The 15,260-nt window shown below is 50.1% G+C and overlaps 1 protein-coding gene across 4 annotated transcripts in view; it reads right to left on the bottom strand.

Annotated features, from left to right (window-relative positions):
• Positions 1 to 15,260, bottom strand: part of ABCF1 (ATP binding cassette subfamily F member 1) — a 1,170,658-nt gene that overhangs the window by 192,310 nt on the left and 963,088 nt on the right. The gene's annotated exons all lie outside the window — the stretch shown is intronic.

Raw genomic sequence — 15,260 nt, 5'->3', positions numbered from 1 at the left:
GCAGTTAGACAGTTCATTCATTGTTGTGCTTATTGGGTTGTGCTTTGTGTAGAGGTTGAGCAATGATACGTAGCAACAGGTTGTGTTTCAAATGAACAGGTTTTATTGATGTGGTTTACAAAGTGTCCATTCGAAAAAAGCCTACAGGAACTAGCACTCTTCATGGCTGAAAATTGACATCCAAGACATCCAACCGTGTCAGTAAAGGAGTAAAGCGCGAGATTCCTCCAGTATCCAGCAACTCCAGGAGGCGTAGAGCCAAAACAAAGTTTATTCTAGTCTTGTGTGTCACTGTCCTACCTGGGACTCCCTAATCGAAATGTTAGGGCATAATTCGATTTGGCGATGGAGGTTCTGCTTTTAGGGGGCCCTTTGGCATGAAGGATCTCTGCCATCTTTTTTGTTGTCCAAGCAACTTCAGTAGAAGCCCCCCTGCCAATGCAACATAGTACATTCCATTGAAGCTAAAGATGGCAATACAAGTAATCAAGTAACACTTACACGCAAGGTTTCCGTTATAGTTATTTATCAACTTTTAAATAGGCATTCCTTAAAAAAATGAAATGTATGTAACAATAAAATATACTTTAAAATACTTTGAGAACATCCATAATAAGCTTAGTGAATAATTAGAGATGCGTTTACACACTTGCTACACCCGGAGGTGACTTCATTCACAAGGACAGTAAATTCTGAGGTTGCAGAAAGGAAAACAAGATTAAACAGGTTCTCAGTATAGGTGAGGACGCTTAAATCTTCCAATGACATCTAGACAAGCCTTTCCCAGCAATAACAGTCTAAAACAAGTTACCACCTATGAGGGACAGAAATATCAAAGTCAATGGACTAGAAGAGTCTGAAGGGAGCCAGGACAGCCAAAGTCAATTGGAGCAGTCTATGGAGCAGAGGCACTTCTTAGAAAATAAAAGTCTTGCACAAAGTTAGAGAGTTTTGTAGAAATCACTTGTAGGCTCACAAGCTGTGAAGCCTGTGGAAAGCAGAGTTAGAACCAACTCTAACAAGTAAGCTAATGCAATTCTCAACTGAGAAGAGCACAGCTAACGAGACAATGAGGTAAGTACCCCATGTCTGAACAGTACTTCTGGTTTGAAGAGTGGTTCCATGTGTTAATATCCCCTCAAAAATATTGCCATACAAGAAAGGCACCGTTTTTTCTGGCGGCAATATTAACCCATGGAAACTGCGGGGGACACCCCTGCAACCCCCCTCTTTTTTTAAAGGGAGCAGGGGACACCCCTGCTCCCATTCACCCCATAGATTATCCCCATAAATGTTGCCTATGGCCTTTGCCAGTGACCATATATATGGGGACATTATTTATGGGCATAAGATTAGCCGATACCCTAGATTCTGTCTTGTTGCAGTGGTGCAGACCCTGGGTTCCTGAGCTTCAGTCGTGGGGACAAAAGGGAGGACGTCTGGAAGACTCCTGTGGCAGCAATTCGGAGGTTGTCAGCAGCAACAGGCTCTTTCCGGTTCAGCGGCACTTTACAGTATCAGTGCGCACTAAACAGCACCACCTCTGGTCTCTTGATACCAGTTGGGCTTCCTTAGGTCCTTGTTAGGACAGTTTTTCTGAAGTCCAACTAAGGGTTTACTAGAACCATTCAACTGAGGCAGTACAAGACTCCACTCTTAGTATAAGGCTTTACCACCTGAGTACATGGCAGCGTAAGCAGAGCAGCCAGGCTTATCTTAGGAGGGAGAAAGGGCTGTAGAAACAGTACAAGTGAAATTGTAATACAAATGGTCCAAAGAAACACTAAAACACTATGTATTGTAAAATTAAATTGTTTATTTAAATACAACTAGGCCCAGATAAATCTTGGGGGAAATAAGGAACAAGTTACTTACCTGTAACTGTTGTTCTCCAGCATGGGTCTGGCATGGATTCACATGCTCATGAATATTCCCCGTCGCCAGGCCGGGAATCCTCAGTATAGAAAAAATCAGTATCAGTTTAGTTTCTGATCTGTCTTTCTTAGTAGTAACCAATCACTGATCTCTGGGTCATACTGCCCCCAACCAATGACTGCCCTCTCCCTAAGCCCCGCCTCTGGCAGCCATCCTCAGATATTTGGTAGCACGCCAAGTGGCAGTATGACCAAGTGAAGAGCCGCAGAGGGGTAGGTGGGAGGGTTCGCATGTGAATCCATGCCAGACCCATGCTGGAGAACAACAGTTACAGGTAAGTAACTTGTTCCTTCTCCAGCATGGGGTCTGGCATGGATTCACATGCTCATGAATAAAAGAATACATAGCAGTATACACATGCACAACCACAGGAGGTAGCAACAGGATCAACATTAATACAACAACTCAACATTAAAGGATAGTTCCGGGACTTTTTTTTTATTGTTCCTATGGTTCGGCCATGTGTTTTTAAGCATAAATCGGTAGATCGTAGAAAACTTTCCTATGGACCTTACCCGACTTTTCGTCCATTAACGCACTCGAAAACATCCGCCATTTTATGATAATCCTATCATTTCCCCCCATCGCCCTGGCTCACCTGCTTTTGCGGCACTAAATCAAATCCCCCGCCCCTGAGCCTGACATCAGCAGACGCGTACCGCCCATTTCCCGTTTCGTGTCAACAATCGCTGCGCCTCAGCTAATGAAGTGTCGCCATGGAAATGGCAGGACGCCTCTTTCCTCAATAAGTATAAACAGACCGTTTCACAACACACAGCAGCAGATTTTCGAATCCATTCCTCTCTCTGTGTTACTTTGAGTATTCTGTGACTCGTTTCTGTGCTCTGGTCAGCTACCTTCGCCGCTTCTAGGCCTTGTGAACACCTGTACCATCTCTGTAAATTATTTTACTTTCTTTACCACACAATGGCTACAATAATGCCGTATATGTACGAGCCCGAGTACACCGAGGAGGAACTACTGGAAAGGCAAGCACGCGAAAACGATGGGGATTCGGACGGCAGTTGGGAGGACCAGTCAACGGATGAAGAGCCTGGACCATGTCGCATGGACGGCGTCTCCACCTGGTGCACGTGCAATCGGTGCGAGCTAATGCCAACTGAGGAGGAGAACTGCTGCTGCCGAGAAAACTCGGGATGCCTGGCCTACATTTCGGAAGGCGAGCAAAGTCTGCAGGAAGGCGAGCAAAGTCCGCAATGCATCACCGAGCTGCCAGAGTTCAGGGAAGCCTGCCTCTCACGGACCCTGTTGAGGATGATGATGGTGCTTATGCACGAACTTCGCGGCACTGTTCGTCCGCGTAATCCGAGTAACGAGTAAGTATACTCTGGTTGTGATGTCAGTGATGCCACTACTATGTCATGGTCGTCTCCCACATATAAAATTACATCTACATATCATTCGAATGCATGTAAATTGGTTCCATATTGTGCATTTTCTAGATAGAATTTTTTTCAAAGCAGAATGACATTTTTTACCTGAATCGACAGTGATAAGAAAGTTTTGTCATTTTAATACAGTTTGCATCTTTCATTTTCACAGGTGGTACAGGCTGGTGGCCTATCGTTGCTTCACTTGGTGGCTTCACGGGAGGCTCGGACACCGCGTTCGGAGAGTAATACCTGCCTGTGCGGTACTTGCCATTAGACAACATTTCCCCAGCGACAGTAGACAATACCGCGGATTTTCCCTGGATGTGCTGCAACCGCAAATTTACAATGTGTAATGTTTATTATTTATGTTCAATTGAAATTAAGATCCAAAATAAAACCCAATATATATTTTAACAATGGTTGTTTTGATTTGTTCAAGCGTTGGCAATAAAAGGAAGGCCGTTGTATTTTATTGATACAAAACATGGTTATAGGTAAATATGGTTGATCATAATAAATCATCCTTTTAGGCACCGGGTACAGAGATGACCACCTCTGGCCCGTGCCGCCTTGCCACCACAGGCCAGCCTGCTGCTGACTAACTGCCTAGGCATCCAGGGTCTCCAGGGTGAACTGCACCCATATATTCTCCTGGGAGGGTGAGGTATTTATAAACTCACCCCCTGCCTTCCATGTACTAGATCCTGCAGCCAGCCTCTTACATGCAGTTAGATGGCCTCTCCTTGGTGAGGCCCTGCGGCAAACGAGTCTTGTCTGCACGACCACCGCCCCAATCCACCCCCCGCCCTATCAAAGGCAATTCGCACCGGGGTACTTGTGCTGGCAACTGGAGCAGTCAGGGAGCGATAAAGGCCAAGAGGTGCCAAAGACCATGTACACTTCAAAGTGGTCTATAGAGCATGGGTTGTTGTTCCCATGTCTACCTCCAGACCCCGTGTCTCCTGCCAAGCATCCCCCCTCACGCTGGACGGCCCTCTGCAATCCACATAAGTGTGTCTCCATTCACGAGTCTTCCTGTGTCTTGTCTGCACGACCACCGCCCCAATCCACCCCCCGCCCTATCAAAGGCAGTCCGCACCGGGGTACTTGTGCTGGCAACTGGAGCAGTCAGGGAGCGATAAAGGCCAAGAGGTGCCAAAGACCATGTACACTTCAAAGTGGTCTATAGAGCATGGGTTGTTGTTCCCATATCTACCTCCAGACCCCGTGTCTCCTGCCAAGCATCCCACCTCACGCTGGACGGCCCCCTGCAATCCACATAATGCCACGACATATACACGTCATTCATTCACAAACACACCCCTGTTTCGAATTCTTTATAACCCACTTCATATTTCTAATGAGCACTTCTTTGCGCTTTGCTAGTCAACCCGTGAAGGTGCTGGTTATCTGCTCTTCGTCTCTGTGAACTTCCGTGACCACTTCGAGGAAACTCGTCAGTTTGCAACCTGTGAACTGCTCCCTGTTCTACGACAAGAAACTACTCTGATCCCTGCATCTAAATGTTTGTTCGTCAAGGTAAGGCCATGTACCATAATCATTTTGCGTCCAATTTCTTTTCGTTCAAGACAGTACATGCAAGGAACTAGTCACATGTTCTGAGTTTACATTGGTATTCATAGAGAATTGTTGATCTTTTCTTTTCAGAACTTTCCACAATGCCTGCCTGTTCCATTGGCGGTTGTCCTTCGAAGACCCATAATAAATCAGAAGGTACTATAATGCATGTTTTCCCTAAGACAATAGATCAGATAAGAGAATGGGTCCGATATTGCGGATATCCACCGTCTGAGCTTGAAAGTAGAGTCCTAGAGGTCTTTGCGGACAAGAGGGGTGATCGATACCGCATCTGCAGCAGGCACTTTACCTCTGACATGTACTCCACATCATTGCTAATAAAGAAGAACACACCGCGAGCGAGGCGAAAATTGCTCTCAACCGCTATTCCCACTCTATTCGTCCACATCCCTTCACTGGTGAGTCAAGTTTACGTATTTATCTCTTGGCCTTGCGGTAGTGTGTAGCATTAGCTAACAATAATTTCCCCATTTATGTATCCACTCAATATGAAGGCGGAAGATTCTCCATCCGTGTCATTATTGCAGTCATCAGCCACTTCAAGCGCCTATCGGGTAATCTTACTTGGCTATTCTGACACCGACTTGTTTTAGGCATGTAAATCAATAGTTTTAATTTATCGTGTAATTATGTTACCTAATGGTACACCCTTGTACTCGTCCTCTAGTCTTTGTTTTCAGTTATAATTATTGTTATCCAAAATAACGCAAGTACTGTCTTTCAGGGAGATGCTGAGGAGTCCAACGTATTGACGACTACCGTTGATGTCACTCAGATGCTCGAGGTACGTATACACATGCACAACCACGGGAGGTGGCAACAGGCTCAACATTAAGCAATACAACAACTCAACATTAAGCATCTCTTACCTCCTCAGCAGGCTCACCTTAAGCGAACAGGTTGCGCAGCACTGCTTGGCCGACCCTGGACTCCTCCCTGGAGTCCCGATCGATGCAGTAGAATCTTGTTAAGGTGTGCGTCGACCTCCACGTAGCAGCCCTGCAGATGTCCAGCAGGGGCACACCAGATAGGAACGCTGTGGTAGCAGCGATCACTCTGGTCGAATGGGCTCTCGGACAGCCGGGCAGTGGTCGGTTTGCCAACCGGTGACAATGCATGATGCAGCCGGAGAGCCATCTGGAAATGCAAGTCTTCGAGAGAGCCTTCCCTTGATTCACAGACCCAAAGCTCACGAACAGTTGTGACGTTTTCCAAAAACTCTTTGTGCGGTCCACGTAGAACTTCAGCGCTCTAGCTACATCCACCAAGTGCAACGTCCTCTCGGCCGGCGTCGAAGGCGACGGAAAGAAAACTGGTAACACCAAGGACTCGTTGAGGTGGAAGTCCGACGGCACCTTGGGCATGAAGGAGGGGTGCGTCCTCAGCACTACCCTCGTGTCATGAAAAGCCAAGTATGGAGGCTTTCAAGATAGGGCCTGAATCTCTCCCACTCTTCGTGCAGAGGTGATGGCCACGAGGAACGCTGTCTTCCATGACAGGAACTTCAAAGGCGCCGAATGCATAGGCTCGAATGGGGCTCCCATGAGCCTGGTCAGCACCACATTAAGCTCCCACGCCGGGGCAGGGGCCTTCACCGGCGGGAATGATCGGAATAGTCCCTTCATGAATTCCTTTACCAAGCGATGAGACCACCAGGCCGCCCGTCCCGTAGTCCTGGTGTATTGGGAGATGGCAGCCAGATGTATTTTTTATAGAGGCATGAGCCAGTCCGGCTTTGGGCAGCGACCGTAGGTAAGGCAGCACTTGAGGGGCTGTAATCCGCAGAGGGTTAATCTTCTGTGCACGGCACTAGACAGAGAACCTCTTCCACTTATGACCATAACACTTAAGAGTTGAGGACGCCCTGGCCTTTGCAAGAACCTCTCTGCAATCAGCCGGGATATCGTACCCTCCAAACTCTAGTGCTGCAGGAGCCAGGCCTGCAAGTTCAGCGACTGTGGGTCGTGATGGAGAATGGCGCCTACTTCTCTGGCGAGAAGATCCGCGTCCGCCGGCAGCTTGACTGGTGGGGACGTTGACAAGTCCAGAAGGTCCAGGAACCAGATCTGCCTCGGCCAGGCCGGTGCGACGAGGATCATCCTGCACCTGGACTTCTTGATCTGGTTGATAGGCGGAGCGGCAACGGAGGGAACGCGTATAGAAACAGGCCGTTCCAGGGGAACGAGAAAGCATCGCCCATGCTCCTCGGCTGTGGGATTGCTGGCGAACCTCTGGCACTTGGAGTTTGTCGCCGTCGCGAACAGGTTAATCTGGGGTTTGCCCCATCGTTGCAAGAGTCGATCCACTTGGTCCTGGCGCAGTTCCCACTCGTGGCATAAGCGCAGCTCCCTGTTGAGTGAGTCCGCGACAGTGTTTTTTATTCCTGCCAGGTGGAAGGGGACCAGAAACATCCCTTGGGCGACGGCCCAATGCCACAGATCCTGGGCCTCCTTGGATAGGGCTGGGGATCTGGTGCCTCCTTCCTTCCGTATATAGAACATTGTGGTGGTGTTGTTGGTGAAGATCCTCACCACCTTGCCCTTGAGGGATGGAAGGAACGACTTGAGAGCCCAGAACACTGCTCGTAGCTCCAGAATGTTGATGTGGAGAGACCTCTCCTCCGGGAGCCAAAGGCCTCTTGCGTGGAGGTCTCCGGTGTGGGCCCCCCCAACCCTCCAGAGAGGTGTCCGTTGTCACAGTCTCCTGAAACGCCGGTATTTGAAATTCCGTGAATGTCGTGAGGTGAGCACGGATGCCCCACCATAAGATCGCCTGACGGAACTCCTCGTCGAGAGGGATCCTGTCCACGAAACAGCCCCTCGCTTGGAGCCAGCGGGCGTCGAGAAACTCCTGTAGCAGACGCATCCGAAGTCTGCAAAGGGGGACAAGGTAGATGCATGAGGAAATCATCCCGAGGAGGGACTTGATGGACCTCACCCGGGCCACGTCCGTGGCTAGCAGGCGCCGCACCTAGCCCAGGATGGTCTTGGTCCTCTCCTCTGACGGGGAGGCCAATTGCTCCACTGTATCGAGCTTCGCTCCCAGAAACAGTGCCATCTGCGATGGAATCAGATGGGATTTGGGGTAGTTGATGGCGATCCCCAGCTCCGTGAGCAACTGGACGGTCCTCGCCGTGTGTTCGACGGCGAGTTCCCTTGTCCTTGCCCGGATTAGCCAGTCTTCCAGGTAGGGGTAAACGTGGATCCCCTGCAGACGCAGCCGCGCTACCCCTGGTGCCAGGCACTTGGTGAAAACCCTGGGTGCCGATTTTAATCCGAACGGTAGGGCCCTGAATTGGAACCACGAACCTGAGGAACTTCCTGTGACTTTTTAGGATAGGGATGTGGAAGTAAGCATCCTCCAGGTCTAAAGACGATAGGAAGTCGCCTTCCTCCAGTTGTCCCAGCACGTGCTGGAGGGTGACCATCCTGAATTTCTGCGCCTTGATGTACTTGTTTAAGCGATGCAGGTCCAGGATGGGGCGCCAACCGCCTGCCTTCTTCTTGACGAGGAAGTACCCCGAGTACACACTCCGGAGCGCTGGAGCCCTCTGGGGACGAGCTCAATGGCACCTTTCTTGAGCATCGCCTTTACCTCCGACAGCAGTTGAGGGACGTGATTCTCCTTCCTGGCCACGGGAGGAATGCGAGGGCATTTCTTTTGGAATTGCAGCGAGTGCCCGTTGGCCAGGGTGTCCAACACCCAACGGTCGGTGGAGATGGACCCCCACACGCTGACATACTTCGTCAGCCGGCCTCCCACCGGGGTGCTTTGGTGGGGGCCCGACAACCCGGACGGGTCAGTCTTGCTTGGAGGCAGCCTTGCCGCCTTGGCCTCCTTGGCGACGGGAACCCCCTTGCTTGCCGCGACCTCTGTAGGCCTCCTGAGAAGAGGAGCGGGCCGCCTGGCGGTAAGTGGAGGAACCACCGCTGGATCCTTTGGAGGCACCCTGTCTGCCTCCGGAGCTCCGAAAGGGCCGCCGCTGTTGAAGTACCCCCAAGGCCTGGGCCGTCTCCGAGTCGGCCTTGATGGCCTGTAGGGACTCATCCACTGCCTTACCAAAAAGGTTGTTGCCATCGAACGGCATGTCCAACACCCTGGTCTGGACGTCCTGGCGAAAGTGTCGCCTTGAGCCATCCTCGTTGTCAGAGGCAAACTCATTTGCCCAGTTGGCGAAATCCAGTATCAGCAATGTCCGTTGCCACCGTTATGGCGTGATCAGACGCCACCTCGCCTTCCTGCAGAATTTCTAGGGCCTCTGCCCTTTTATCATCAGGCAGGAAGTCTAGCAAGGGAGCTATCTTGAACCAGAGCTCCCTGTCGTAGCGGGCCACGATCACTAAGGCGTTGGCCGCCTTAATCGTCCTCGCCACCGACGAGATGACTCGTTGTCCCATAGAGTCCAACTTCTTGCCTTCGCTGTTCGGCGGGGAGGTGGAAGTTGAAACCGCCGCACCTGCTGCCTTCTTCTTAGACGCAGCCGAGACGACCGAGTCCGGCATGGGCTGGGCCCTGAGGCACAAGGGGGCGGCATCAGGGACTCTGTACTTCTTCTCGTACCTGTCCCTCTTGGCTGGTTTCGTCGAGTAAAGGCACCGCGAGGACTGTCTTCCTCTTGGCCTCTCGTCGCTGGTACAGAAACCCCTCCTTTTTCTGTTCTTCAGGCCAGAGATGGAAGAGCTCGGATGCCCTGGTTATCATGGCGTGGAAAAAGCTAATTTCGGCTGGAGACGCGAGCAGGCGTGGGGGGTGTGTGTGTGTGACAACATGATGTCTGCTATGTCATCGCCGCCGTCATCGTCCGTCCCCGTCGCTGTATCCGTTGCCGTATCCTCTCTCGGGTCCGGCGAGGGGGATGAGGGGTCAACCGGTCTCGCAGGCACGAAGGGCGGAGCGGGGTGGACTCTCCTCCTCTTGTTAGGAGGGCTTCCCGACGGGCCCGGTTCTGGATCCTCCATCGGGGTCTGTGGTAATCACGTCCTTATCTCTGTGCATAAGGATTGGATTGCCAACAAAATGGCCGCAGAGCTATCTTGGGGCTCGGGCAATGGCTGCGACGGACGGGGTGGCCGTTCCACTGGGCCTGGTTCATCGTCGTCGTCGCTATCTTCGACCACGTCAGCAGGGACCGCCCCCTGGGATAGAACCTTCTCGAACCTCTCGTTGAGGCCTAGGGACCTCTCGTTGAGGCCTAGGGACCTCTCGTTGAGGCCTAGGGACCTCTGGTTGAGGCCCTTCTCGGTTTCCACCAGTTCCTCCTCAGAGGCGGATTCCGAGTCTGTAATGTCCAACACCCCCCCCCTCTTTTTCAGCCGGGGGCTTCACAGGGGTCTTAGCGATGGGCTGGAAAGAGGAATCCCTCCACGGTGGCAGGGATACTCTGGGCCCGGCGGGCGTTTCCACAGGCGTAGTCTCCGCCGGCTTCGCCAGGGTCGCAGCGACCACTTCGGTAGAGGCCTTTGCCGGGTGGATGAAAGCCCTCACCACCTTAGGTGCGTCCTGGGCCTTCGCCTTGGGGGGAGGGTCAGCGCCTCGCTCCCCCTTCGAGATCGACCGGGTCCGCTCCAGCGGCCTACCCGGGTTCTCGGACTTCCTCTTCCCCGAACCAGAGCGCTGGCTCGTGGTCGAACGTGCCGGGGAAGTAGCGCCTTGCTTGGCAACCGAAGAGCCTGACCTTTCGGTGCTCCTGGTGCCCGCGGACCTGCGGTGCTTGGCCTTCTGTTGGGCCCCCGTCGCCGGGGCGCCCTCACAGGACTTAGAAGCCCGCTCAGACTTCTTCTTCGCCTTCTCACCTGCTGTGCCCTTATCCATCCAGGCGGCGAGGCGGGAAGGACGATCTTGTTTGGTCCGTTCCGAAAGGTTCTTGCAGAACGCACAGTCTTTCTCCACGTGCGTCTTGTCCTCATGGAGGCAGTAGAGACATCGCAAATGCTCGTCCTCCTTGAAAACGTTCTGTAATCCGCATCCAGGGCAGCACCTGAACAGCTTGGATCTGGGCGTCGAGCTTCCCTTGTCCTGGGCCATGTCCGTTGAGGTAGGCCGCAGATCTTCCGGAATCCTCCAAGAAGTATAAACTCGACGAAAACATCACCCTTGAGGGGCGTAGAGAATTCCGAAATGGGCCCCCGCTATCAGAAGTAGAAACGGTGGAGCTTGAGGCTCGATTAAACTGAAGAAATGAGAAAATCTCCTGAAAAAATGTGAAAACGCAGTAAAAAAACTCGAGAGCTAAACACGAGGACTCCCAACACTTGAGCGTGCAGCAAAAATCTGAGGATGGCTGCCAGAGGCGGGGCTTAGGGAGAGGGCAGTCATTGGTTGGGGGCAGTATGACCCAGAGATCAGTGATTGGTTACTACTAAGAAAGACAGATCAGAAACTAAACCGATACTGTTTTTTTCTTTACCGAGGATTCCCAGCCTGACGACGGGGAATATTCATGAGCATGTGAATCCATGCCAGACCCCATGTTGGAGAAGTACTATCACATTATATGTAATCACAATTATAAAAACACAACACTATGCTTAAGGGTACACAGACCAAAGCATAAACCTTATTTGGAACGCCCAACAGTTTTAGGGAAGTCAAACCTGTTCTTGGGGAGTAAAAACCAATGGTTACTTTCAGATTACATTCAGTAATTCAAGGCTAGTAGACCCTACTAGTTGTACCGTGATGCTCAGCACAAATCACAATCGGTCAACTGGACAATATAAGTTTTGTGAATAGTGGAACACTTATTCTAGGTATAGTAAAAACCTATAACTACTTTTGTGATAACGTTATACTAGGTGAGTAAAACCTAAGGATGTAATATTCAATTACAGGTGCTTTTGAGATCAGTGAAACACAGATTGAGATAAGCAGTAACTCTGGTAACTTATTTTTGGATGGCACACAGCTAACTCAAGGTAAGTAAAACCAGTATACTTTTTCAAGGAGCTATCAGCAACTTGGGGCAGGTATAACCCTAAGACTCTTCTTGTGTCTGTCTAAAACAGCACAGGGAAAAGCAAAACCCAATGTTACACTTTATGAATGACTCATTATTCTAGGTAGGTAAAACCTAATGCAGACAAAGTGAAACCAACAGCATTACTTTTGGGAAGAGGCACAACCAAATCACAGGTGAGTAATATACCCTTACATCTACTTTCTGTTAGAAAGATTAAACAGTTTTTAAGGAAAGAAAGCTATTACATACACTTTTCAGAATAGTGCAATCCACATTCAAGGCAAGTAAGAATTTCTTTTTACTGTTCACTCTCAGAGTTACAGTTACCAACCAACTCTTTTACAAGTAACGTTTAAACACTTATTCTATTTTCTAGGAAAAAGGCCCAATCCCTTAAAATACTTTCCCTTATTCTTGGAGCAGGAGTGTTCTCAGTTTCAGAAGGGGGTCACTAGCGTCTAGTGTCCAACAGGCGGTGTCAGGATAGGTTCTTAAGTAGCAAAAGGCAGAGTTTGTTAGGAAAACTGTTCAAACAGGTGAGTATTTTACTTTAGTGTTAGTTGGGGATCCAGGGGTTTCACAGTCACCCTAGGAGGATTCCAGTAGTGGGACTGGGTGAACTGGACGAGGCCTCCCAATCACAGAAAACACCCCACAGCTACACAGGCATCACAAGAGATGCAAGGTAAGCAAATACCCAAGCCAGCACAGTACCTCAGCACAGAAGATTTTCCAGCAGGAGAACTTCAGAATATGCAGCCAAAAACCCGGTCAGTGGATTCCTTGTCGTGGTGACTGAAAACAGGACCTTGGAAGGGACTTTGCAGCAGGGATCAAGGGGGAAGGCTCTAGGCAAGGTTTTCCTCGCGGCTGGATGCAGCCCTGTGAATTTGGTGCCTTTTACAGGAGCACAGAAGACAGAATATCGCCGGTCGGATTGTCATCGTTACAAATGTCCAGCACGCTGGAGGGAGGGCGAGGGGGTCTGTTTCGTGTCTCTGGAGATCCAGCAGGATGCCCACCAAGTTTCAGCGAGATTCAGAAGACTGTGCACCGCACAATGGCTTGAGGTCCTAGGGTATTGCAGCCACGCAAGGTGAAAGCACAGCATGGGATGGCTCAAAATGCAGGTCTTGAGTTTAGTGTGTCTCGCCAGGCTCGGGGTCGTCGTTTTCGGAGTCGCCAGGTCGATTGGAAGGAAGGGCTACAGCAGGCTCAGATTACACAGCAGGCTCTCCTGTCGCTGGAAATCGTCTCAGCCGTTTCTCCTTCATCCTCTTAGGTTTTGGTTCCAGTGGTCGACTTGTCTTCAGCTTCCAGGTTCGGCGTATTTAACAGGAACTACAGAACAACTTCTGCATCCTTTCCCTGCATTTTACAACAAGGGGCGGTCTGGTTGTCCAATCAGGACAGCCAGACCCCAATGGGATTTGTCCCCATTCAGGCAAGGAGGAAGACAAAGGCTGTGGAGTTTTGGACTCCTCACTCGCTTCCTGCCTTCACAGAGACTGGAGCCTGGGCGGAGAGTCCAGGGGACTCCCGCCGAAGATAAAAATCACACAAACGAATTTCCTGCCCTGGATGTCAGGAGAAGGAAGGAAGGACAAGAAACACTAAAATGGCGAAAAAACAAGACAGGGGCAATTTTGGTAAAAATGACCACCCTTGGGTGCCTTTACTGCAGCTGTGAACACAGCCCGTGTTAAAGGTGCATCGAATTAGTAAAAGGTATCACTGCTACCAGCCACTGAAGGTAAGCTCGTCACTAAGAGATTTGTTCCAGTTTTAGTGTGAAAGGTGATACACATTGCATCTCCCCAGCACTCCACATGTTGACACAGATCAGGAAGATTTACCATAACTATGAAAATCTTACCTAACAGTACTGTACTCTGGTGAGGGGACTGAAGCTCGGGTCATCCTGCTTCTTGAGGTCCTTAGACTCCTGGAGTTTCTGGACGGATTTCAGACGTTGCACTCAACTATGGACTTCTTGACCCCTGGCACTCGGTTTCTGCAGCAGCAAAGAAGTGCAGCCAGTCGGGGAAGATGGTCCAGTGGAGTTTGTCTCGGGGTTAGTTGGTCCCACTAACCAAAGGGAAGAAGTCGTCCCTTCCAGAGCTTCTCTTGTCGATCAGAAAAAGGAGTTTCAGCACAGCAGCAGGGCTTCTTCGGGCAATTCAAAGGTCCAGGAGGATGCAGCAAGTTCGTTCAGGTCACGGTTTTCTTCATCGGGTTGTTCTTCCCAGTGGTCGACTCTGCATTCAGTCCCAAAAACACTCGCCTTTTAAGCAGGTTTCTCCCATTCAAGCACAACCTGGCTGCCACTCAAACAGCAGGGTGGCTGTCCTGAAAGGACAGCCAGTCAGCCAATCTGGACAGGGTGCATTCAGGCATTCCTAAAGACAAAGGACAGGGGAGTTCCGGGAACCTCCCTCACTTCCTGCCCTTCCAGACACATTGGAGCCAGAGGCGGGTTTCAGCACTGAAGCCTGCCAAAGGCAAAGCAAACAAAAGGCTCAAACTTGGCTTGCCACGCAGAGTAAAACCCAAGAATTACCTCACAAACCAAAACGGCAAAAAAAGAAGACCAGGGCCATTTTGACAAAATGGTCACCCATGAGTGCTATATTGCAGCCGAGGGTTCAAGCTGCGGCAAAAACACAAAGGTAGAAAATTAAACAACTGCCACCAGCCATTTAAAGTATGGAGGGTAACATAACAATGTTACATGAGGAAGTAGGAAAAGGGGCTACTAGGTAACCCCTCAGCACTCCACATACGATGGTGTGTGCTGGACCTACTAAGAGAAAAGGTTAGCAAAGTCAATTTCACTTTACTATTCTTCGGAACGGCCGTTCACACAAGAAAAGGTATTGAAAAATTATAAGAAACTTAAAGGCTTTCTCTGCGACACTGCACTGAAGGTGCTGTGTCTCACCATACAAAAAGTAGATGCCCATGGAGTTTGTCAGACTCCAAAAACAATAGAAAACATGCAATCCAAATCGGGTCAAAACACATGAGTGAGAAAAAGGGCTCACTCACTCCAGGGTTAAAATTAAAAGTCCTAAAGTCCAGCAAAAGAGCTGGGGGTCTGTAAGGTTGAAGGGAATTAGCGCAGACATTAGAATCTCCATACTCCAGTCTGTCATACTTTCTGGAGAGACCATCAGCATTTTGGTGACTGCAACCTGACCTGTCTTCTATGGTAAAATCAAACCCCTGTAAGCTGATTGACCACCTTAACAATTTTGGATTTTCCCCCTTCATCTGCATTAACCATCTCAGGGGTTGGTGGTCTGTCTGAATAACAAAGGTAGATCCATACAAGTATGGCCGACACTTCCTTCAGAGACCACACAATGGCAAAC

Source organism: Ambystoma mexicanum, chromosome 13 (genome assembly GCF_040938575.1).
Source record: "Ambystoma mexicanum isolate Mex_15411 chromosome 13, UKY_AmexF1_1, whole genome shotgun sequence".
Lineage (NCBI taxonomy): Eukaryota > Metazoa > Chordata > Amphibia > Caudata > Ambystomatidae > Ambystoma > Ambystoma mexicanum.
This window is presented reverse-complemented; position numbering and strand designations above follow the sequence as displayed.